This window comes from Columba livia, chromosome 1 (assembly GCF_036013475.1).
Source record: "Columba livia isolate bColLiv1 breed racing homer chromosome 1, bColLiv1.pat.W.v2, whole genome shotgun sequence".
Taxonomy (NCBI): domain Eukaryota; kingdom Metazoa; phylum Chordata; class Aves; order Columbiformes; family Columbidae; genus Columba; species Columba livia.
The window spans coordinates 161,760,959-161,782,362 of NC_088602.1; positions in this window are offsets into that span (position 1 = coordinate 161,760,959).

Consider the following 21,404-nt stretch of genomic DNA (forward strand, 5'->3'; position numbering starts at 1 on the left):
TCTGAGCCTCAGCCAGATCAATTACAAGGTTCACAGCACTCATGTCTCATATTAAATGCAACTTGCCATGGAGAAAAGGCAGAAAAAGAGAGGTCAGAACTGTTAGTTTGGGGTTTTGAAAAAAATGTGTGTGGTGACTGTGATCATACAAAGTATTGTTTCAGGTAACTGTTCAGAGACATTAAACTCAGGCAGAGGGAGCATCCCTATTGCACTGCTGAGTTCCTCAGCATATTTCTGTTAGAAAATAGTGATGGATGAGTTCATTGCTGGACATAATCAGCTTTAAAATGGTTTTACATTGCAGACAAAAAAATGTTTAAAATATTCAGCTATTGGTATAATTTCCTGTGAGTAGAATTTGTAAACACTTTTTGTAGTCACTTATACAACTGTAAGCACACACACTTGGTGTAAAGTTTTCCATGATTGACAGCTACTTTGGATTCAAAGCTCTGTATCCAAATCCAGATGGAATATAACCTCTATAATGATACCCAATTAGTGGCTGCAGTTCTTCCACATGTTGAATCTGAAGCAGACTCATGTGCACTGCCCTGGAATTGAGTGTATGCCAAGCATGTACTGTGCTGGAACAGGTTTCTGCTTTTGGCCCTGGAGATTGTGCACTTGTTAGCACAGGAGATATACTGTATACAGGGGTCCTCCCTTTTACTGAGTAGCAAATATTTTATATATTAACATTCTAACCAAAAGGCATTCTTGGTTTTACTCCAAAGCTAGAGCAGATGCATCTGAAGTATGACATTCCCTGCTTAGGACAACTGTCTTGAAACCTCTTCAGGAATAATATAGGGTATTAAATGTATTATATTTGGAGCCCCATCATTTTAAGATTATAGTAAAGAGCATATAATACACATATACATAGCCATCAGAGATAATCTAGTCCACATTTGAGAGTTTTGTTATTTTTTAAAGGTAAATTTTTCAGGTCAAGGTTGAGAAAAAATGGTCCTAGGAATTTTTGTCCAGCTTGAAACAATTTTATGCCCCTGATTTTTAAAAGGTGTCAACTTGAAAGATCTCTCAGTATATAATCCATAAAAATGAGCACCTATAACCACCTGAGAAAAACCTGACATTGGTGCTCACACTGTAAACTTCTGTTGAACTCAGATGACTAAATGAAAAGAAAATATAAAACCTCAAGCTCTAATGACTAACTTAAAAGATATACATATACTTGTTCACGTATTTTAAAAACATGCCTGCATATTGATAATTCTATTATGTAAAATAGGTTGGAAGGTGTTGTGAAAGAAGCAGTAACATTATAACCAACTTTAAGACATGTAAATGATACTTCACTATTATTCTTTTCATTTATCTCCTTATGTTCTCCTTATTTTCTTATAAAATATGCTTTCACACAGATCTTTCTCTCACTTCCATGGGCTTTTGTTCATTTTCAAGGGTAAAGAAGAAGGAGAAGGAGAAGAGGAAAATACTATTAGGGAGAAAAAAAATAACCACAAATGTGTAAATTTATTCCTGAAATATCAATAATAATTATTAGGGACTTTCTGGAGGAGCCTAGAAAAGAAGCCTTTAATCCCAACTAAATAATGATGTTATTGAAACAATATTACATAAACTGTTTAAATCTCTTTATGGGTCCTTCCCATTTAGAATAATAGTACATTAAATGTAATTTAATTTCTAAGACACAATTCTCTGCTGCTAACTGTGAAGGTTTTAGCCACAAGTAGAAGCCCCTCTATGGCTCCTATTTCAATCTAAAATGTATCAAAATAAATACCAATATTTACTTGTAGATCATCATTAAAAGTGAATTAAGCTAAATTACATTTAAATATCTTTAAAACTGATTAAGAATATTATATAGGTAGTTAAGTGAATTTAACTAAGCCACTTTGAAATTAATTAAATTTTGTGAATAATTCTGTTTACACAATCCTCATGGAAAGTGTTAGGATGCAACTAACACGATTATTGCCTTCGAATTTTAGTAATTTCAGTGATTACATGGGGAAAACTATAAATTGCTGTCAAAAAAAACTTTGCAGTGGGTAGTTCTGCAGTTATGAACATACAGTGCATACTGAAAAGCTGATATAGTGTATTCTGACTTTTAAGAATGTCACACATTACTGATAATGTAACATATATATATATATATATTTAATTTGAAGAACATTAAAGAATCCCTGTATCCAGTTAATGGAACACATGCACATGGTCACAGTGATCTTTTTCAAAGAACTGAGGGTGACATCAGTGCTGACAACATGGTGATTCCCTATGAAAGTGATTTATGAGCCTGTAGTACGTGAATTTTAAGAACTGTTGATTCAGCTGTTGTCTGGAAAGATTTACTCCTGCAGAAGGACAGGTGGCATCTGAACTCCCATCCTTTAACAGTTTGTGCTTGAAGAGGAGATTTTGCAAGTGCACCTGCATATGGGTCCTAATTTAAGAGGCATGTTGAGCTGCTGTTTTACTTGATAGATGATGTTCATGTTCCCTTCTTTATCCCTTCTGACTTAACAGCAGTTTAGTGTTTCAGGTATTTGCAGATGTTTTTTTCTTATTATTCTCTTACTTCAAGAGGAAGTGTCTTTCTACAATGAACAGGCATGGAGAATATAATCTTCATAGCAGCCTAACCTATACTATAACAACAGGTAATACACTAGGGGGAAACCACATAAATGACTTCATATTTTACTGAAACTGTAGGAAAAGGAGACTTCCCACCACAATAAATCAGCACATAAACCAAATAAAGCCAAACGTAATTACTTCAACCTAGTCCAAAACACTTGGGTGGGGTGAAGGGGAAGAAATTCTCCTAACCCCAGAGCTCATTGACTCTGGAGAATATTCTAATGCATGTGGTGTTGGGCTGCAAGCAATATCCCTGTGCTGTGCTCCTCTGTGAACAATTTAATTCAGAGCTATGAGCTATAGAACTCATCTGTATCTGTGTGAGAGAGAAATGTAAAAATGACAGTTGTATATGATTCAAGATATTTTCCTAGTTGGAAAGCACACAGAGCACCACAGCTATTCTGCTAAGGATAAAACCGAAGGGAAAAGCAGAATAGGGAATAGAAAATATGTAAGGCAAGGTCTTCTACTTCATGATCGCTCCAAGGAATTATTTCATTTACAGATTGGCTGGGATTACTGTATGATGAACTAGATATGAAATGCTTAATGTTATATACGTAGGTTTTCTATCTCATGTCTTGCAAAAAAATCACAATAAACTCATATATTTTAAAAAATCCTATATATTAATGCAAATGATATTATTAAGGATGGGGAGGAAAGGTTGAATTAATGTCATTATTTTCTTTTTCAAAAGCAACACAAAAAAACTACAAATGACCTGACAGTTCTTAAGCAGGGTAGGCTTTCCTTGTTGACTCATTTAAGTTCGTAGACAGAAAAAAATGAATCAGTCAGCTTGAAAGACAATGTCCCTGGCTCATTTCCTGAGAAAATAATTGCATAATCAGATAATGCATTGAGACCTGTAAACCTATGGCAGATCGAGTTCATAGAACGCAACCAAACTCCTGTCCAGATTTCCTGGTATTTAGATTTTTCTGTGTTTTCTCTATAACTTTCTCACTCTAACGATCAGTATTTCGTTTTGCTTTTTAAATAGTTGCTGTTTACAAAGGCAAAAAAAAAAAAAAAAAGGTTATTCCAAAGAGAGATAAGGCTTTATCAGAATCAATATGTTTAACAAGACAAGAGTCTGCAAAGAGGACTCGAAATGTAGCAATCATAAAAAATCCTTCTCTCTGCTCTAATTTGTTGCACATAATAGGCAAATGTCAGTATTTAACTGATGAAGACACATTTTGTGCACTACTGAGAATGGATACAATTGTCAGAAAGGCATGTCACCTTGGACTATGTGTCCATGTCTACACTAACAAGCACCAGGTGTGCCCAGGAATGTTTGTTGTCTCTCAGGCTGGTTGGCCTGGAGTAGCCCATCACGGTGTTAATAAACTACCTTGGCCTTGAGAACAGCGTGAGCATATTCAGCCTGCCCTCTGGGAATGGCCTCTGTGATGCTGTAGCTGTATTTGGAAACTGCTGTGAGAATAATGGTTGACAAAGTCCAGAAGTATGTGAAGGACCATGGTATTAATTTGAAACTTCATATTATCAGATTCCAGTGCTACATGACATTTCTGGTCACTATTTAATTTATTAGTACAAATGCAGCCTTCAGGTCCCTACCCACCATGCACCACTAGGAATCTTCCATGAGGTCAGCTATTCAGAAGAGATGCTTGGTTCATTAAGCTATTTCTGTAAAGCAATGTGTTTGCCTTGGAAAAGCGAAAGAACATACAAATGTCAACTATTCAGAATCTAATTTTCAGTAAAGAATATATTTGGACACACCACTGTATCTGCAAAGATTTCTGTATTTTAGTTTCCCAGTTTATGCTTCTTTTCTAAGAGTACAAAATATTTTTTTCCAATGTATTTCTGTAATTCATATATACATGCACATATATGTGAAATAGTAGATGCAGATATGCACACCAACATATACACACACTCAATCATATACTTTCTAAGCGAAAAGTAACTTCTATTATTGTCAATAATGTTGAGAGGTTTCGTATTTCTGTGCATTTTTTTTTCCAAAAATGGGAATTGTAATGAAACATTCTTTCTTCTGTTTCTTTCTGCTCCATACACTCACGCTGCCACAATCTCAGGAGTTTACTGCACATCTTGAGGGAAAATTTTCAACAATCTTTAATTATGTCATGCAGAGTAACCACTTAAAACACAGTGCATTTTTTTAAAAAAAAATATTCTATTTCACCAATGGAAAATTTCAAAAGGGTTAAAGAAGCCCATTTCTGTTTTCAATCCTAACAATCTTAACAGTGATTGTAGGAAATAAAATTGTTGGTAAAGAATACTAGGAAGTACTAAAATTATATCAGAAAAATAAGTAGGAATGTATCTATTGATAATCTTATTATGAAATTATTTTATTCTAAAGTTATTGTAAAAACTTGCCTTGTTAATTCTTAAAGTATTTAGGTGCTTAACTGCTATCACAAGTGATATTAACATCTTCATAGCCTGAATTTTCATGATGTTACTCTAGTTCATGTGAATAGCAAGACTTAAGTTTCTGTTTGTGTCATGGATTTAAAGACAACCAAATTACTCAAGTTTTAACAACATAGAATTACAACAGTGCTGTGGGTCTTACTTATGTATTTCAATAATTTGACAACAGGATTCTGGATGATTAACATGCCTTTCTGGTTTTTCACCTTCATAAATAATGTAATCCAGTGTTTGGTCTGCATTTGTATCTGGAATGCTTTCTTAGCTATAAAATTTATCAGAGAATTTTGACTGTGATGTGTCTTGCATTGACTAATCAAATAATTCAGAATTCAATAAACACTGTACAAAGTTTTCAACAGTTTTAAATTGGCTTGTGTGAGAAAAGTAATTATTTTTCAATTTTTAACATGCATCATATTTGCAAAATCTTTTAGCGTGCAAGCTGAAGTGTGACTGTATCATTCATATAAATTATGTAGTACAGTGTACTAATACCAAGAAATGCCTGGTACATTATTCTGGGTGTACACAAAATAATACTCTGTGTTTCTGACATAGACCTACATGAAGGCAGTAGATAATTGTCAGTGTGACATTTCCAAATATTTCTATACTTGTATACTAGAAGTAATTTACTTCAGATTCTTCAAACAAAATACTTTAAAACAGAAAAACAGTATAACTGGTTTAATCATTATTTACTTTTTACTCTGTTTGTCATAGTAGTTCTATTGTTAGAATTTTACACAATACAAATACATCAGAATAAAGGAAGAGAGGATCAGAGCACCACAGCACTATGTAAAATAAGGAACTGGGAAAGCTCCAAGCTAAACATCTCAGAAAAGAACTTCTTAAGCTTTGGAGTCTGAAACTATGACAGTTAACATTTGGGGGGTTGTTCCTTAATATATATCTGGCAACAAAATGGACTAATTTCATAACATCCCTAGTGCAAAATATATGCCTGGGTGGTTTTGGTCTGGATCTAGATTTCAGATTTCATGACTCAATTTTCAACACCTCTCAATGTAATAAATCACAATAGGAAGAGAGGAATTTACATATAATGCACAAAACCAAGACACTGAGTCAAGGACGCATCACAGAAAACTGGAGTTTCCACATCTGAGGAGCAAAACAAATATTTTTGAGATTATTTCAAATTCATATTAGCAAACATTGAGTTTGTAACACTACAACAAAACAGCCTTGTACACTGAAGTCCATTGAGCCCTTTCCACAATTGGGTAGGTTAATATGAAACAGTGAAGACTCAATGTAAAAAAAAGAAAACAAAGATCAAATAACTTAAAACTACTACATATATGCACCAATGGACTGTTTTGGGAGGTGAGACTGTGCATCCTGGAGAAGAGAAGTCTCAGAAGGATCTTGTCAATGTATATAAATACCTAACGGGGTAAACTAGAAAAGATAGTGCCAGACTCTTCTCAGAGATACCCACTGAATAGAAAAAATAAAAAGGCAATGCACACAAACTGAAATACAGGATATTCTGTTTAAGGAGAAGAAGGAACCTTTCTGCTCTGAAGGTTGCCATCATAATGAGAGGCTGTGCATCTCCAACCTGGGAGCCACTCGTAGCCCAGCTGGACATGGCCCTGAGCAACCAGCTCTAGCTCACCCTCCTTTGAGCAAGTAGGTGAACTAGATGATCTCCAGGAGTCTATGCCAACCTCATCCATTCTGTGATTCTGTGTGATTTTTTTTCTTCTACACCAAAAAAAACCCAACCAACCAACCAACCAAACAAAAAAAAACCAGTAAAAATATTTTACTTTTGGATAACTTCTTTTGACAATGTGTTCAAAAAATCTAGAAATCAAATAAATTTCCTTTCAAAACTGAAGTGTTAGAAAATAATAGGGTTTCTTTTATTTTTGTTTGCCTTTTTTACAAGTATACTTCACTAAAAGCAGGTTTTCTTCAAACTTAACACAAGTAAGAAAAAGACACAATAAAAAATTTGACCAACGGTATATACTTTTGATCTACTTTCTATCCTTTTTATTTTCAAAGTAATAAAAAAGGTCTTTCTCACAAACAAGATGTTAGCTCAGAGACTTCTTACTTTATATTTCCTTTTGAAACCCCTTTTCCTAAATCTTCACTGCTGAGTAAGTAGAGGTTCATGATCCAGATGCACACAATTAAATATTTCAGTAAGAAGGTCTTTTGGGGGTGAGGTCTGAAAGATACAGGGAACTGTAACTGTAACTTGGAATTTAGTATTTAGAGGCAAATTTTATTTAGACCATAAAGACATAGTTTACTGGTACTAAAGTAAATCTAAACAGATGGGGAATAATGTGTAAACAATTGTATTTTTATTTCTTTTTGTCTAGGTGATACTCAATCGTAGCAAACACAATAATGCTGTGAAAATAATCATTAAATGGAAAAGGCTGAATTAAATAAATAAGCAACAATGTACATTATACAGCTTAGAACGTAGAAAAGGAGAGCAAAGGCATATCTGTTTTACTTACAATAAAAGGCAAAACAAAGGAGCAAAAATGATTACACAGTATTTACCAGAAAACCTTCTCCATCTGATTGATACTTTGAAAATACATATGAAAAAATTTTCACAGTAACATACTGTTTATTCTTACTCATATTTCTTATTTACATAAGACAGTACGTATCAGAAAGGTGCCTGTGTTCATGTGTTGGGTTTATGTGGCATGGTTTTCACAGCGGAGGAGCTACAGGGACAGATTCTGTGAGAGCTGCTAGAAGGTTCTTCCGTGTCTCATAGCACCAGTGCCAACTGGCTCCAAGGCAGACCCACCACTGGCCAAGGCTGAGCCTACCAGTGATGGTGGTAGCACCTCTGTGATAACATATTTAAGAAGGGTGGAAAAAAAAGCAAACCTGTACAACAGCAATTTCAGCTGGGAGGAGTGAGAGAAATAACTCTGCATACACGAAGGCCAGCGAAGAAGGAGGGGCAGGAGGTGCTTCAGGGGCCAGAGAAGAGATTCCCCTGCAGCTCAGGGAAGTGTGTGCTGGAGCAGGCTCCTAGCAGGACCTGTGACCCTGTGGAGAGAGGAGCCCAGGCTGGAGCAGGTTTGCTGGCAGGACTTGTGACCCTATCGGGGACCCATGCTGGAGCATTGTGTTCCTGATGGAATGCACCTCCTGGAAAAGACCAACACTGGAGCTGTTAGTGGGGAATTAAAAGAAATCTCTGAAAGGACCCAACAGACTGAAATCACTTTTGCTTATTAGAAAGTGATGTTATTCTTTTGCACAGAAAAAAGAAATGTGTAATAATTTTAATTAAAGTGTTAAAGAATGGAGATAGTTTGAGAATGATACGAGACTATTTATGTGTTCATTGATTTTAAGACACAAACTTGTGCCCTGTTTAACCTTACCTTAGAATCATTTTCTAATGTTGTACAAGCAGAACTCAGAAAAAGGGAGAAAAATATTGGCAAGATTGTACGAATTATACATAGTTAACTATCAGAAGAGATAAAAATATATATTAAACTAGTCAAGACACCGAATAACATGATCAAAATTCAAAGCTGGACCATGCTTTGCAGTTGTCCCTGCTTCGAGCAGATTGCTGGACCAGGTGACCCCAAAAAACCTTTATTTGACGTACATGACTAGGAAGAAAATACAAACTGAGAGTATTTGTATTCATAGGAAGGATTCTGTTCCTACAGCTTTTGTTGTTGCTTTTGTAGTTTGCAAATAGCTGAGGCTATCCTTTATTTCACGTTTTTTTTTTTTATGATTTTCATGAAACTATCATTTTATTCTAATAAACAACATGGAATGCAGGTTGATATTGAATTTCCTGGAAGCTTTTGATGTGGATATCAGAAGAAGTTACAGAGTGCTGTTTTTATAGTTTCATAGAAAACAGGTGTTTTCCTTACATAAACAAAATGATTGATGTCTTAATAAAAGCAGGCAAGATTTTTATATAAATTTCACACAAATTATGCAAAGAATTTGCAAGACAGGGGTAAACTCCAAAGAGAGCACACATGCTTCTTTGACTTCGTTTTTATTATCCTAATAAATTTCAAGTTATTTATTCCTTAACTAAATTTCTGGATTTCTACAGGGTATATTTTTATTCTTCTATAAAGTATTATATTCGTTTGGAGAAAATAATAACTAGGTTTTTATAATGTAGAAAGAGATATATTTGTTACATATTAAAAGAATATTGTTTCATAGCTTAAGGTTGAAGACAAGATAAGGAAAGAAAAAAATAATCCTCTAGTGTAACTGTCAAAATTCATTAAAATCACAAATTCTTTCCGTTATTTGGGACTTTGATTATGTATCAGATTATGTGGTCATTTGTATACAACAAAATATAACTGTAAAAGGAATAAGAAAGTTAAGTGATTGTGAAAACTAACTTTGTGAACTTTAAGGAAGAGGATTTCTTCATTAAAAAAATGAAGACAAGTCTGAGAATAAAAAGGAAACTGATGTTTGAAGAACCATGACTAACCAAACTGGCAATCTCTCACAAGTGGGGTCCCCAGGGATTGATATTGGGCCCAACCCTGTTTAAAATCTTTGTAAGTGACACAGATTATGAGATCAAGTGTATGCTGATGAAGTTTGTTGATGACACCAAACTGAGTGGAGAAGTGGACTTTTCAGAAGGCAGAGCCACCCTGCAGGAAGACCTGAATAGGCTGGTAGACTAGGCTAACAAGAGTAACAAGCTCAATATAAGTGAATAGTGTGCTGCTGCAGCGAAGAAAGCCAACAGGATGCTGGGCTGCATCAGCAAGGGTATCACCAGCAGAGACAGAAAAGTCATTATCACACTCAGCACTCATCAGACCACACCTGTGTTCAGTTTTGGTCCTTGCCATACAAAAAAGTTGTAGACAGACTGGAGAGGGTCAAGAGAAGGTTTGCAAAGATAATCAAAGGACTAGGAAGCTGTGATACGAGGAAAGGCTGAGAGAACTGGGTTTGTTTGGCCTGGAGAAAAGAAGGCTTAGGGGAGACCTCATCACCATTTTCCAGTAGTTAAAGGGTGGCTACAAAGAAGATGGAGACTCCCCTTTTACAAGGAGTCACATGGAAAAGATCAGGGGGAATGGGTACAATTTATGCCTGGGGATATTCCAACTGGACACACAAGAGAAATTAATTTTTCACAACGAGAACAATCAGCCATCGGAATAATGTCCCCAGGGAAGTGTGGGTTACCCAACACTGGACATTTTTAAGATTCAGCTGCATGGGAGGGAGGGAAGGACAGAGAGAGAAAGGGAGAAAGGGCGGTGATCTGTATGTTAAGACCATGCTTTTGCCAAGAAATGGTGGATCAGATTATGCTTGAGGTCCCTTCCAACCTGAAATTCTGTGATTCTAAGACTCAAATTACTTTTCATTAAAAAGCTTTTTTTTTTTATTTAAAAACTAGTGTTGAAAATTAGTAATGCCCAAAGCCAACACTGTAAAAGTACATTTGACAAGGAAGATATCATTACTTATATTACTTATATTACTTATATTACTTATATTACTTATATTACTTATATTACTTATATTACTTATATTACTTATATGACTCAAGTAAATGAAAGTCTTTTGGGGAAAAAAAAAAAAAAGGAACTATCATGAAGCCACTGCTGTGTAACCTAAAATCTGCCAGATGACTGGAAACTAAATACAGTAACTCATGTATGAATATGTTCAGAAATGAGATATGAAAAGCCAAGACCAACTACACCCGTATAATCAAACTCCAAATGGTTCAGGAAATTGCTGAGCAGTAGTAAGCCAGTCCTACTCTAACATCAATGTATTTCACTCCAAATCTAATTATTTTAGACAAGTTTGGGGAAAAGAGAACCCTCCCTTGCCGACAGCTGATGGTGGGGACTCATCCCTCCTTTCACCTGAGAGAAGTGTCATGTGGAAAGTTCCGTCCACATCACTCTTGGAGGCTGCCTGGGTTTCTCACTCCACTTGCCCCTCTCAGAAATATGCATGCTTATGTGCCCTCAAACCTGGTGAGTCCCTTCTTGTTGCGTCCTTTAGTGCCATATGTCTAGTTGGATTTAAGCTACTCATGGCATTCAAAGGGAAGGCTATTCAGACAGACCTAGGCAGATGCTGGCAGGTGCCTTCTCCCAGCATCAAACTCAGCCTGATTGTTCCACTGCTGTGCAATGTTGAACCCCACAGTCACAAATTTTCACGCTTCTTTCATATATCTTTTCAAGCTGACTCCTTTTCTCAAAAGTCTCAGTCTGCATACTGTACTCTCATAGAGGGAATTGAAATTACTATAACTTGGTCTGGGTTTTGAAAAAGTCAATGTGATTCTTACTTCCCAATCTGTTCTTCCCATGTGATTATGCCTAGTTATTCGATTATTTCTTTCTTTGAAGCATGTTTGCCTTTTCCATTACTCTTAGATGTTACACTCAAAATATTGTTATGGGCAAAAGTGAACACATAGACAGGGACCTAAGAAATCATTATGCAGCCAGTTACCACATTAATATATCGAATTATCTGGTATGATACGTATGAGCCCCATACAGCTACAAAGGTCATATAAAACTCACCAGTTATCTACCTCTTTTGTTCAGTGTTACCTTTCCAAAAATTCTCTGGTCCTAAGTCTGACACTTCAGTCTTAAACAGGGGAGGGAATTTACCAGAAGCTGGCAGTATCCCAAGGTCTTTGCTGGGAGCTCATATTGGGGGCTTCTCCTTCCTGTTGGCTGGGAGGAGTGCAATATAGACGATTCCTTCCACATCACTCTTGGGGGCTGCCTGGGTTTCTCTCTACATTTTTCCTTACACAGGCTGCTTCCTTCTCATCTGTTCCCCACAAAGGCTAGAATAGCTACTCCTAGTCTCAGAGGATGCAAAGACATATTGTTTGTTTTGCAATCACTTTTGTCCAAGGTTTATCAGACCTTCACTCTAAGGTATTCACAGGGTTTTAGCTAAACCAGTTTGCGTGATAGTGACTTGGCAGGGAGACGGGAGTTAAAAACAAGGTAAAACCAAGTCAGACCAAAACAAGCCTAGACAAGGCCTGAGAGCCTACACTCACGAGCCCACAGGTCCATACAAAGCCTGTATCTGTTGCTAGCTATGACAAAGTTACATTTACTGGGGCTACAGTCAAAATAATTATGACACTTTAAAATTGCTTTGTTGGAATTTAGATTGATTCACTTTTTAATGAAGACATAAAAGTAAATATTTATTTTGATTCAGTTTAAATTACAATTTGAGTCGTATGCGAGCTCCACAGCAGTAGATAACTGAGACACCAAAAATAAAATTATATTAAAAATGTTTCATTATAAATGGAAAAGCACCATGAAGAGATTAAAAACAATTTCTATAACACCATTTCATTAAAATCCTTATTTGATGGGATTAAAATTCTTCTTTTCCATACCTGGGCCTAATGGAATGCTATTGTAATTAACTGTGATTTTGTCAAGTGGTTACTAGATCCCCAGAAGGCAATAGAACTAGAAACCTGGAAAGGAACAGCTGCTTTTCAGTGGAGTAGAAGCCAGGCTTATTAAGGTTAAAAGAATTAAAACAGAATCAGGTTCTGAGATAGTTCAATTGCTGTCACTGATGTAAAATATAGAATACATGGTGGGGAGGGAACAAAATAAAACCCAGCACTTCTGAAAGGAACCAAAATGCATAATACTAGTAAGCTATACCTTTGAAATGGCAGAATTAATAGCTCATTTGCATCCTTCTGTAAGAAAACTCATTGCATAGTGGCTTCCATCCCAGCCAGCAGAAATTTCATCTTTGAAATACAAAAAGACATGTTGGATTTTAGTATATTACACTTTAAATGCAGAGATGTCTCTTTCTTCCTCTTTGTTATATTCACCTGACTATCATGAAAATAAAATCACTGCTTATTTAATTATAATGGAATGGAATGGAATGGAATGGAATGGAATGGAATGGAATGGAATGGAACGGAATGGAATATTTTTAGTTGGAAGTGACCTACAATGTTCACCTAGTCCAACTACCTGACCACTTCAAGGCTGACCAAAAGTTAAACCATGTTATTGAGGGTCTTGTCCAAATGCCCCTTAAGCACTGACAGGCTTCGGGCATTGACCATTTCTTGAGGATGCCTGTTCCAGTGTTTGACCATAATTTCCCTAAATAAATGCTTCTTTATACATCATGACATATCATTTTGCTTGTGAAAATAGAGAGGGAAGGAAAAAGCAATTTTTTATATTTGCCCACAGAATCTTTTAATTAAATTTTCTGCCATCCCAACATAATTGATATGGGAATTAGTTATTTTTGCTTACATTTATTTTCATTAAACCTAGCTGTAAGGTGGTTTGTTCCAGACAATAATCTTGTGAGAATTTCCTGATATTTTGTTTTCTTCTTCTGAAATAAGATTTCTTAATATCAAAATATTTTGATCAATTTAGAGTGTGTTTTTTCAGTTTGTATTAAAAAAAAAAATAAATCAAATAATTCCAGGGTACTCACTGATGCAAGGATTTCAGTCTTACTTTACAGAAGACTGAAAATGTAATCTTAGAATCTCTAGGTGAAGGGAGTGAGTTCTTCAACCACATCTGCAAGTCTGTGTTCTGTGTATAGATGCACTTTCTCACTGTATTTTTGCAACATATACCAAAATGCAATGTTAATAATTTTGTCATTAATTTAATATGATAAATATTTACATAGCATTTTCGAACTTTGAATGATAACAACTCAAATTTTAACCTATGAATTAACTAGCTATTTAAGTTTGAGTATGCTGTGAACCTGACATTTTATTCTTATTGCTAGTTTTTAGTCATATTGTTTTAAACTTGACAAGTATCTCTGTTTCAGTGTGGATATCAAGTATACTTAATATCACTCTGAGAACAACTTTAACAGAATCTTTCACTAAGTTTAAGTAAATTAATCCAACTGACTCATCTCTGCCTTCTGCTTCAACAGTAGGGAAGGCATAGCCCTATAAAAAGATGTGCTCTTCTTTGCTCCGTATAATGTATTTGTCCGGGTGATTTATAAGTCTAACTCTACCTAGGTCTCCTGAGAAAACTCCTTGTCTTCACTATTTCCTTACCTGAACACAAACCATTTCCCTTCTATTGTCTTATGAAAAGTTTCTGTTTAGAAACATGAAAAATTTCTGTTTAGAAACACGAATCCCAGAGTAGGATGAACACTGAAAAATGTGCTACAACTCTGTCTTCAAATTCTTACACATTTAACTGTGTGCTCTCTTCCTATATCCTTTTGTGAAGTTCCTAAAAATGAATTGTTGGTAAGAGATATGCTAATACTATGGTATCTTCTTCAACTTCTTTGCTCAAAGTACAAGTATTTATAAGTTTTAAAAAAGATTTTTTGCCTTTTTTGGAATGAGTAACTTGTGCTTCGGAATGTGTGCCAGATGAAAAAGTAAACAGCACAACACTAACTTTTTTTGTCAAATACTTCAACAGGAATCATTGCACAACAAACCTCCTTAATTTCGTCTCTGAGGTTCCATTTATATCAGCTCTGTTGATGCAAAGGAACCATAAATCACCTAAAGCTGGGCCCAGAGGAAAATCACCAGCAGTGTGGAGCTGATGGGGTAAGGTCTGCACTAAACACCCTCCTGACTCAACCCGTGGGGTGCTGGGACACGGCCAAATGAGAAGGTGGCAAAGGAGAAGGTGTTACAGTAATGTGCCTCTGCTTCAGCTGCTCCTGGCTGCTGCAATAGTACTTTTCAGTTGAATGTAAGTTACAAAAGGGTTTTGCTGCCCTAATTTCTACCAGAGACCCACCTGCTTTTGAAGCAGCCTGAACATGTATTTTACAACTGTGTCTCCTCACTTTTGTGGCATTGTACTCCACAGGAAATTGCAGTACAGCACAATAGATGATGAAAAGCAGAGGATTTATTTAAGCTAAGTACAACATTTAGGATGAACAGTTTGCTGACATAGTGCATTTCTCTAACTTGTCATTGGTAAGTTTCAGCTTCCCAAAAATACACTCTTCTGACTTACAGTAAGCTCAAGCGTTTGATCTGTCAAGGAATGGAAATTTTAAAAGACAAACACAATAATCTAATATTTAGTCTAATACAAAACACATTTTTCCTCAGCTGTCACAGAAAATTGAAATGGATTTTAGAAAAGGTAGAGAGAGTCAGAGCATTTGGCAGGGAAATAAAAGGTTCATCTAGGGCAAATCTAACAAGCAGATTAATTAAATTGTAATAGGGATCCCTAAGTACCAGCTAGTTTGAATAAACTTGATCAAAACCACCAAGATTACTATTGCATAAATTATGACCCTTTATAATGCTTACTGCTTTCTAATTTTAAGTCTGGCTATTTTGTATTTTGCATTTATGTCCTTTAGCACATTGAAGGCTTATGTCTTGTATATCATTCTGAAGAGATGCAATTTTTAGTGACCATTAAAGAACTCTTGTAATGCATTGCATTGTATATCCAATTAGGATGTTATGTTTTGAGGCCTAGAAAAAATTCATTGTGTTTTATGCATTTGTCAAAGTGGGATGTGGTTTTCTATTCTAATACCAAAAAAATCACAAAACAACAAAAAAATCCCCCCCCCAAAAACAAAAAATTTCCAATCTGAAACAAAACAACAACACAAACAAAAAATAATCAACCTGAAACAAACTAACAAACCAAAAGCCAACCAAGCAAAAAAAAGCCCAAACCAAAACCCAGCCTCCCCCCCCCCCCAAAGTATTACCACATACCCTCAGTGATGGCAAAGATAGATGAAACCAAGACTTAGAAAAAGACCTGGTAGACAGGGCGAATGCAAACCTTTACTTACTGTGTATGATTATGGGAACCCACATTTATAATTTAAATGTAGTTGGTTAAGCCCAGTGAAGTTCAAAGTTTTCAGGAAATCTCACAGTCTAGCAGAACCACTGTAACAAAGAATGTGAAAAGTTACTCCATCTTTCTTTAAAATACTTTTGTTGTTATTGTACCTGAATCAAGGGTAGCTTACAAGCTAATTTAGAATACTACTGTATAAGTCAGTAGCTGATTACTGTTCGACACTTAATGTAATAATTAGACTGCTCTTAGTTGAATTAACAACCAAGAAGTGTGTCCAAAGGAGTTTTTCCCATAAAAATAAGGCCTCCTCATTTTATTATTACTGTAAAAGTAAACTATTTTATAATCTACAGGGTGAATAGAAAATACCTGTTTGTTGTTTTTTTTTTCTTTTTTCTTTCTATGAAACACTACTTTTTTCATCTTAGACATTTGGGTAAATAGGATGCAGGAAAATTTGTCAATCTGTTGAACTGCTATTGCTGAACCTGCAGAGACAGGAGAAAGACAGGCTTTCAGTGAGTTACCAAGATAAACAAGAAAGGAACTTGCCCAAACAGTTACCCATGGACCCTGCAGCAATGCTTGCAGCCACAGCTCGGGTGTAAAATACTTTTCTATGTGTTTAAATGTAAAACCTAAGAGAAGCCATGAATATTTTTTTAGATTGGCTGCTTAAGTGAATAGAAGATAATTTAGATTTGTAGTAGATAAAACTTTTCTACCCATGAGAACCTAGGGCAGATACTTGTGTCGCCTTGAGTGCACGGATAGGCCTTAATTCCTCTGAGCACCCCCACTCCCCTAGCTCATGGATCCAGGAGCCTCCTTTCAGATCAGACCTGAGCAACCAAACCTCCCATGAATTGTCCTTGCCTTCAGCCCTGTCTCTGGAGTTGCATCTGCTACAACCCTGTCTCCCAGTCCTGCTGATTGAGATGTCTGGATGGACCCTGAAGGGGTGTTGGACTTGGTTCATTTCCCCACCTTTCCTGGGACTGTCAGTGGACCCTACCACCAGCATCAGCTCTGCTTGCAGTGCTCAGACTCTGTTGGATCACGTTTTGTCAGTGATGGCACAGCCTGTGCACAGGTCACCTTTGGTTCATGCCTCATCCCCCTCTTGAAGCACAGCTGCAGATATTGACCTAGGAAAAAAACTGTTGAAACAAACTGAATATCCTAAACTGTTCTTGTTTATTGCTAACACGTTGTTTTAATATATTTTGTTGATGTGGTACATTTTTGATAATTATACCTATACAATAAAATCACAGGTGTCACAATAACTTTGAAAAACTCTCACACATTTTTGTCTCTTTTCTGCTGTGAACCCCAATGTTATCATTATGATCAGTGTAAGGTGCAAAGGGGTGACTTTTCAGGGTAGTAGGAGCAGAACCTTAAATGTAAAAAGCCATATCACAGTAGCTGAAGCATGATGTGCAAACATCAGCCATTCTAGCTTACGTGCAGGATCATGACCCCAAGTTTCAGAGAAAAGCAATCCTGCTGTGTCAATCTGAAGTAGGAACATACAACACACTTGACAGATTCAACCAGAAAAAGAAAACTTTTTAGCTGAACCAATGTAATCCATGAGTTTGTCATGGGTTACAGGAAGAACTTCCCTGCACAAGTTCTTTCACAGAGCTTTTAGTTAACAACATGTTCTGGTTAGATGTACAGACATTGAACTAATGGATAGTAAATTGCTAAAATGGCATAAATTAGTGATGTGAACACAAACTCAATTTCTACAGATAAAAATGCCCCCAAACAATTTAACATTGGACAGCAGAAACCTATTCTCTTTTATCTTACTCATTAAGACCTGCTCATATATTTTACTCATATGCAGTTTTTGTGCTGTAACAAAGTACAAGGGGCTCTTTCCAAATGTGGATGTTTTGCTTATGCCTTTCTGATGGGAATAAAGCCCTGATGTCTAATATCATGTTCATTAGTAGGTATTTAGAAGTTCATAAAGAATTAGATCTAGCTGACAACTAGCTCTTTTTAAAAAATAATTTTTAATTCTAGAATTTGACAAGTCTTTTGAAATACAGATAATACTGGGAGGGCCTCTCCGGGATTTGTCACATTACATAATAAGAAAGATGCTGCTGCACATATCTCTGCTTATCTTTGTGACCCAGTCCTGTTGCATAAGATTAATATGGTTAGAAGCAATGCTTAGAAACATCCACTGATAAATCATACATATAGATCGTAAATTATAGAACACTTAATGTTAAAAGTGACCTCTAGAGGTCATCTGGTGTGAACTTCCACCCCCACCATCAACCACTTTTTTTTAATCCTCTTTCTAACTTGTAATTTAATGAAAGCTATCAATATTGAGTGTAGTCTCTCCCAAAGGTCTTGTATCCATACACCCTTTTATGCATACAAAATTGGGGGTCCTCTGCCCTGGATAAATTCTGTACCTACTGTAAGACTCCTAGTCCTAGTTGTATCTGGAGAAGTGCTGAGTTCTGAGGACTCATTTAAAGCTCTTATCTTTAGAAATTTCAACCCTAAAATGTGGGACAAAAGAAAAATGTTTGTCCGTGCTTTTGGCCCATCTTTGATTTTGATGATTTATACATTACTCCTATTTTGGCAAGTGTTCTGAATAGTAATGGAAAGACTGAGAATAACATGTAAATTTCAAATGCCAAGGGACAGGCTTGGAATAGATGCTTTGCTTATGGTTCCTGAACAATTGCCAAAGATAATATTTTAGGGTTTTCTCAAGCCAAAAAGAAAGAGGACAGCAGGAAGTGACAAGTACAGAGGAAATCAGTGAGAGATGATTTTTGCTTGAGTGCTAGTTGCAGGGATAACTTGAGTCCCTGAACTCTGGACACAGTGTGAACAAGTACCGAAGTAAAATAAACAAAAAATAAATAAAAAATAAAAAAAAAAAATAATAAAAAAAAGGAAGCACCTCCCCCAAATGCCCCAAAACCACGACCACCAACAGAAAACAAACAATAAAAAAGCAACCAACCAACAAAAGCCCAAGCACACACCTTTTTAGCAGAATTGTTAAAGTTTTATGTATTTTGCATTATTTTTGTTTAATCTGTAAGTGAATTTAACCTTCTTGAAAATGAGAGATGAAAGAAGCCACAGCCAGGCACTCTGCAGGCGAGCACTCTATTGAGTTCCCTCAGCAGCTTTATCAAAAGCTGATGGTCCTCCTCCCTCCCCTGGAGGACCTGACTTCAAAGTCCCTTGAGCAGCAGTTGCGATGTAGGCAAAAATGTGCCAAATTGCTCAGTGGTTTTGTCATGTGGAAGCAAGGAGACAGAAGAACAAGTACACACACTGGTCTGTCTCACTGGGGTGAGCTCAGGCTGCATGTTGATAAGGAGATAAGGAGATGAAAGTTAGTAGCCTGCTTCAATGCCCTTGCACCATCCAGCTGCATACTGTAATCTTTGATGATTTCTGACTTCTATATTCCTTTCCAAATACACAGATAACACAAGATATATGTTTTGAAGCTCCATGAATATATATTCCAGCTCAACGGAAAGCACATGGTGAAGCAAATAAACTATCATGGAAAAAACACCACATAAAGAAAAAGAGTTGAGGATTTAACTTTTGGGCACCTTGCCTCACATTACTTGGAAATATACTAAGCTAGATAATACTTTAGAGAAGAATCTGACATGTTACTTTGTTCTTATCTTTACTTAAAAAAAAAAACAAACCAAAAAGAAACAAAAAAAAAACCAGGAAGGTTTCTTGCCTCATATATTTGCAATTGGCTGTTTTTCTTTAGACATCTGTTGTATGTAAAATGATATTTTGCACTTGCTTTGCATGTGAGAAGTTGTGGCCAGTTCTCCTTGCCACCTTCCTATATGAAAGAGTTAAAAGCAATGCTAGACTAATGATCCACAAACCTTTAGAGTGGTAACAGCCACAACATCTGCACTAGCTCCCATTGCCAGGGTGCTTACCTACATTGAAGAGCAAATCAGTTCAGACTGAAAGACAGTAAATGTGTATGCAGTCTTTACAGCAGAAAACTAGAGCAGAATACTGCACACACAAGTGAAAGAAGAGTTTTTACATCTAATTCCATTGCACATGTCTATCAATGTTCCTGGTTTTATTTCAGTAAGTTTGTAGGATATGTACTAAATAACTGAACAGATATTTTTAATGAAAATTGAATTTATTTTCATTTGAAAGTACAAATACTCCTGTTTCAAGGAAGTTTTCATCATAAATTCATGGGAGTAATTTGTGAGACTACCACAAAATTTAGTGATGTCAGTGAAAGTCTCACCATTGATGATGACAGATGAGTAAATATAGATATTCTTTCTCAAAAAAAACATCCGTAATACCTGAGATTTTATATGTCTTTTCCTCTCTGTTGAGTTTTAAAAATCTTTGGAGGTAATTTTTTGAAAAATAAATGTAACTGTAATTGTACTAGTAAAGATCAGAGAATCTGAACATGCTCTTAGGTTGCATTTGGTCTTTTTGGTCAAAATAATTGAGACGGTGGACATAAAAACATCCTCATCCAAGCCCAGGAACATACATAAATAGTGTATAATACTGATAGTTTAAGATCCTTTATAAGCAACAAAAATTAAATTGTTTTCTGAAAAGCTATTAGAATATACTATTTGACTTTTCTGAATCAGATTTGCTACATGTTCAGAATGCTAAAATTGATGTATTACTAGTTGGTCACTAGGGCGATTAATAAATGAAACTCTTTTCTGTCTTCAACCTTTCATCTCACAGTCTTTCTCATAAATATTGGTACAAAGAATGTCCCATAACTGAAAGAACGGGGTAACTATTTTTATTTATACTATAAGTAAATGTATATTTATATTATTTATTTTAAATGCATGACATATACTGTTTCTAATTATTGAACTGATATTTTTCAAAATAATTTTAAAGACACAGGGCATGCTGGAAGTATTTTAACAAAATAGTTTTTCAATGTAACAGACACTAATATGTGAAGCCTGTAAGTTTCATTTAATTCTATTTTACCAACGTATATTTTATGCTGTCTTTAAAAGATACTTCATTTACAGATTTAGTGAGAGTATTCTGCTAAAATTGTGACCCTGTAAAAATTCATTCATTTTTTCTATATTTTCTGACATAATGTGATTTACTGATCTTCCACGATTAACTGGATCATTAGTATTAATCCTGATGTCAACTTTTACGCTGAAAAATTTAATTGTTTTATACAAAGAAAATAATCTCTGGTGGGAGACAAAGAGTGCAAAACAATGAAGACCTGTACTTTCATTCCAATAATTTAATTGCATCTACAGATTCAGCCAAAAATGAACACTCGCTGGAATTAATGTACCTGTTCTTACATTAGGCCTACTTACT